At 38.5% G+C, this 5,864-nt stretch overlaps 1 non-coding gene across 1 annotated transcript; it reads left to right on the forward strand.

Annotated features, from left to right (window-relative positions):
• The first annotated feature begins 2,482 nt into the window (after positions 1-2,482).
• On the forward strand, positions 2,483-2,601 carry LOC112485014. Its single transcript, XR_003048348.1, has one exon. It is a non-coding gene; the product is annotated as a 5S ribosomal RNA (ribosomal RNA).
• The last annotated feature ends 3,263 nt before the right edge of the window (positions 2,602-5,864 follow it).

Genomic DNA, 5,864 nt, shown 5'->3' on the forward strand with positions numbered 1-5,864 from the left:
AGAGAGAGAGAGAGAGAGAGAGAAAGAAATAAAAAGAGAAAGAGGAAAGAAGTAATTTGCAATTAATTGATAGGTAAAGACAATATTGAGGGTCAAATGCTTAGATTTATCTTAGAAGCAACCTATAGTAAGGCTGCTGTAACAAAAGCAGTATCAGGGATTCTCAAAGTGTAATCTGCGCATGTGTGCCAATCCACAAAATGATACTGGTCTGCAAGGGCCTATGGGGCCAATCCTTCATTCCTTCATAAGAAGACTGTGGATGACCATACTGTGAACCACAGACATGCCTTTGTATTTAAACATGATTTTGCATGAGTGGTGAATTTTTTTTTAAGTGTAAACTGTTGGGCCAGATATAAAACAATTTGTGTTTCACACAACAGATTTATATTAACCTTCTAGGCAACTGTTTGATTCCTCAGGACAGATAGATATGGATTTGGATCCTTTACTCCTATCACCCGAGAAAGTGGAATTGATTTTGCCATGATCTGCCTGAAACTGACTTTCACCACTTCTTTTTCCTTTGTGGCAGTTTTCTAGGTGGAGAGGAAGTGTCTGAACCTGAGCATCCTGCTGCTCTGGTTTCAGTTACAGCTGGAAATCAGTGTCCATTTGATAGGCAATTACTTCTGTTTGCTTGGAGACAGCAAACATTTCTCCCAATAGATTTTTCTGCTTAATTACATTTTGCTTAGACAAATCCTAAAATACATTTTTCTTTGAGATAGGTGTAAAGAACTTGGGAATTAGGTAAACATGTATTAGGACCTAAGACTTTACCTACTTACTGTCCGTATTACTTTGGACATAGGACTCTCATCTTCCATGTCTCATCAGAAAAATAGGGATAATCCTACCTATCTCACAAGTTGTTGTAAGGGGGTAAATGAAATAGTTTGTGCAGAATAGCCCACACAGTGTTTAGCACAGCAGACTTCCATACATGTTAATTTCTTCTTTGCTTTCACTTGAGTGACAGGATGGTAGGTAAGGAAGGAAAAGACAGGTATCAAAGAATATAGCCTTGGATTGGCAATTTATAGTTCATTCAAGTCAGCTGGTTCAGGACATTCGTACCCTAGAATGTGAAGTAACTTGCATTTTTAATATTATTCAAGTTAATGGAGAGTGAGCTGCTCTGGCTTGATCCCCTAGAAACTATGCCCAGTGACTTGGTATCATGGGAGGGTCCCCAGTTGCTTTGTGAGGGTCATTCAAACCACCCACAAGGACAAATGTGTGAAAGCCTTCACAGGGTCACACTTCTGATTAATACCCAAATAACTCTCAGCCTCATGTCCTCAAGTGACTATAAGAAAGCCAGCCTCTGACTTCTCCTCCCTAAGGATTCTGGGAATTCCTAAGGGATGCTTACTTCAGGCAACCACCTGGGGCCCCAATGGCAGCCCATCTTATAATTCTTCACAACAGAGAACAGACTGTAATATTTAACCTAATTTTACTGAAGGAGATGTGAGAAAAAAACACAAAAAAATAACAATGCAGAAAAAATATCAAACTGGGCCCTTTAAAACTTCTCCTACCCTCACTTCATAGGTAGGGTATTTACCCTCAGTCCCTATCTCGCTGCCATGTAAGATCAATTTCTCTACAGACAACAAGAGTCCATTGACCATGCCTCCTTTTCCCAGACCCCAAAGAAACCCAGTCTCAGGGCTGCAATTCTACTCACAGTAAAGACAACCATTTCACATAATCAGTGCCTTTTATTTACAGTGCCTGGTGTGGATGCAGCAGGTGCTCAGTAAATATTAGTTCAGTGAATGAATGAATGAATGGTCTCAACCTTCCCATTCCAGACTAAGATCTTGGTTTTACATTTATGTGAAACTATTTAAAAACTATTAAGATTTTTCCCCTTGGAACAATGTATCTCAAATGTGAATTAAAATTTTTCCTTTTAGAGATATGGTATACACACACATATGCACAATGGACTGCTACTCAGCCATAAAAAAGATGAAATATTGCTATTTGTGGCAACATGGATAAACTTTGAGGATATAATGCTAAGTGAAATAAATCAGATGGAAATGACAAAAACCATATGATTTCACTCATGCGTGAAATATAAAACAAAACAAAGAAAAAACAAAACAAAAACAAACTCATAAATACAGACAATAGAATGGTGGTTACCAGAGGGAAAGGGGGTGGGGGGAGGGCAAAATGGGTAAAAGGGGTCAAATGTATGGTGACTGACAGAAACTAGGCTTTTGATGGTGAGGATAGTATAACATATACAGATATTGAATTACAATGTTGTATAGCTGAAACTTATAGAATATTATTAATTGATGTTATTTCAATAATACACAATACATACATATGTACACACAAAAATTTTTTGAATAAAAATTTCTTTCTATAAAAAAAATCTTATGGCTTAGAAATAGCAGCTTCTCCTACCTCTGCACCCCAGCTTCCTATTTCTAGCAATTAAGATTTCATAAAGGTCTACGGCCTTGCCACCCTGAACGTGCCCGATCTCATCTGATCTTGGAAGCTAAGCAGGGTTGGGCCTGGTTAGTACTTGGATGGGAGACCACCTAGGAAGACCAGGTGCTGTAGGCATTTAAAAAAAAAAAGATTTCATAAAATGTCTTCCCCCAGCCTAAGCTGGTATACCTCAATACATAGGACATTTACTATTAAGAGCACACTTCTTTCAAATCCCAGGATTTTCACTTCTGCACGAAGGCTGGCTGAATAGATTCTGTTATTTCACAATATATATGTTTTTTAAGACAAATTACTATACTAGAAGCTAATCATTCATTAAGCTCTGGCTAAATGACTATTTACTGACTGTGATAGGGACTTTATTATATTATCTGTAATCTCTTCAATAATGCTGTCAGGTACGGTTAATTATTTTATATATGAGGAAACTACAGCTCAAGGAGGCTGACCTGCCTATGGTTATGTAGCTGGTCAGTGGCTTCAACCCAGGCCTGCAATGAAAGGGTCTTATTAGACTCAACCAGTAAACTTTATGAAATTGCTCCCTATTTCTCGCTTCTCCATAATATTCTGCCATGTACCCTGACTGGTTGTGAATATCTGCAGAAGTTAGCCATTATTACTAATGCAGAGTGTTAAATTATCCTTTGGTGTTTTGGGCTAAAAAGTCTGAGAACCACCACAACATGCTACTTCTCTCTTCTGCCTTCCTCTATCTGAGGCTCCAAAAAAAAAAAAAGATTCTGAGAAATTCTAGCTCTTCACTCTTACCAGTATTGCCCAAGGTGACTCTTACTTAATTATGTAAATGACTGCCAGAAAACATAAAACCCTACAGCATAAATTCAAGGTCCTGACATTTGGCTGAGAGGTTCTGTTTGACTTCCCTCTAGTCCTTAAAAGATCACTTTTCCCTCCCTTGGTTTGATACCACCATCTCTTGCCCTATCACTGACCAAACCAGCAGGTTCTGGCCACTCCCCTTAATGACTAAAGGAGTTGACATCATCACCAAGGTAAAGGCCCTGCCATGGGCTGTTCTACCCACACAAACCCCAGCTGCTTTTCCCACCTTAGTCATCTTGTGACATCTCTTCTTTTCACATAGAATATTACCTATGTAAAGGTTAGAAGGCTTCTGTGATCTTCAAGTCACTTGACGACAGGAGATGGTGTTTTACTGTCTCTCTATCCCTAGTCCCTAGTGCTCTGCACTAAATCAGTGGTAAAATAAGTGAAAAAGGATAAGCGTGGTTTTTGCTATGACTGTACCTTCCAAAGATACCCCTGGACCCTATCTTGCTGAAAATGGCCTTTTCTCCTAAGTCTTGGTATATTGCTCTGGTTGAGCTAATAAACAAATAGCTCCTAAAGAGCTTCTTATTGCCTAAAAAGGCTCTGAAGCTTAAGTAAAATTATCTCTAAAGGTGAGAGTTCAGGCAGAAGGATGGAGAAACAGGGGAGATGTGTGCATAGGGAGAAGTGTAGGGATTTTTCAGCATCCCTCTTAACAGGCTCAGACAAACCATTTAGTGATTCTGTCTGGAAGAAACTTTTTGAGGCTATATGACCCCTGGTTACTGCCTTAAAACCAAGCCCAGAATTTCACATCAGCCCTGACATTATCTACCACGTGAAAGGCAAGACTTTACAAGTTTCTTGTTCTGTCATTAGCTTCACTCTGTTCTTAGATACAGAGTGTTAAAAACAGAATGTCTGAGTTTAAAAACAGAGTTTAGGGAAAAAATAATAATATCGAAAAAGGAATATGGCAAATTGACAGTTCTCAAGGAAACATATCAATAAGGTTTGGAAACCTGGCTCACTTGATGATTTTAAGAACTTGTTACATTTGAATAGTTCATTCTTGGGTAAGATCTTGAAAGTCAAGTTGAAGATGAAAGATTCCTGTCTCTGATATCCTGTGCAATATGAATGAAGCTACCCTTTAGAACCAGGCACTTCATAGAAGGGTAGAGCTAGAAGAGAATTCAAGATCCATTTCATTCTACTCCCTCTGCCTTCCCTGAAAGAAGTAAAGCAACAAGTTTGAAAAATCATAGGATCTTTGGATAAGAAGGAGACCTTCCTTACAAGTCCACCTCCTAAGGGAATAATACCTTGTAGAGCATCCTGAAAAATAGCAGTTCCAGGCTGTTCCTGTTTCCAAGAACAAGGGGATTAACTTTTGATGAATAGCTCTAGTTGTTAGTGAATTCTCTCCTGTTCTTAGGGAAAAGTCTGCTTCACTGTAACATGTACTCATTGAATTTGGCTTTCATGTCCTCTTAATAATTTTTCTCTAGGAGAAATACACCCAGGTCCTTCAGGTATTCCTAGTCTATGGTGGTTTCCAGCCTCATCATCCTCTTAGGTGCCTCCCTCCAAATCTATTCCCATTTATCAAGGTCCCAGTTAGCAAGTGAAGCCCAGAATAGAACTCTACATGCGGGCTGGTCTAGACATCGTAGATACAGCAAGACTGTTTCCAGTTCTGAACAATATCCCACTATCAGTGGTGCTGAAGTTCTCCTTAGTGTTTTAACAATTGGATTTCAGTTCAACCTGCATTTGTAGTTGTGGTATATTCATAGTTTATGAGCATGATAGCACTCATATTACTTTTTGTTAAGTCCCCAGAACCTTTCGTGTATTAACTCTTAACAAACCAAGCTTCTTCCATCTTAGGTATGTGGACCAAAAGCAAGACTTTATATTCTACCTCCATGGTTTTGACCTAGAGACTCAACATGGAGTTTTAAATTAGAACACTCTCATCTATCTGACTATCCTCTATTCTCCCTGCTTTATTAATCTTCAGATATTATGAGCTCATCTTTTATGTCTCCATCCAACTCACCAGTAACAGAGTGGTAAACAGAAACAAGACAATTTTTTAATAGCTGCTTTATCAGCCTGACCTCTTCTCCGAACCATTTTAACTTATTCACATACATATAAATGCAACCCTTTGTTATGTACTGTGATAAAAATCAAGATATTCTGTGCCTATGTCATCTCCCTGAGCTACCAAACTGATAATGCTACTTAAAAAGGAGATGGGACAAGTTAGGCATTTGCTTAATTTCTCTAAACCTGTTTGTTTCCTTATCTATAAAATGAGAATATTTGCCCTATTCCCTTTACCAAATTATTAGTAAGGATCAACTAGTGCAAGATATTTGAAAATGCTTTGCAAATTTTAACTTGCCACAGAAATCTAAATTATAACGAGGATGATGATTTGTTACTAATGTTGAGTACAATTGATTTAGGCTTGATTTGCTTCCTTCTTACTCCTGTTTGTAATGTCTGTTAGCCCAGCAGTTCCTGACTCAGCAGAGCCTGGGTTTCTGATCTGCCCTTGCCTCCCT

Source organism: Pteropus alecto, unplaced genomic scaffold (assembly GCF_000325575.1).
Source record: "Pteropus alecto unplaced genomic scaffold, ASM32557v1 scaffold95, whole genome shotgun sequence".
Lineage (NCBI taxonomy): Eukaryota > Metazoa > Chordata > Mammalia > Chiroptera > Pteropodidae > Pteropus > Pteropus alecto.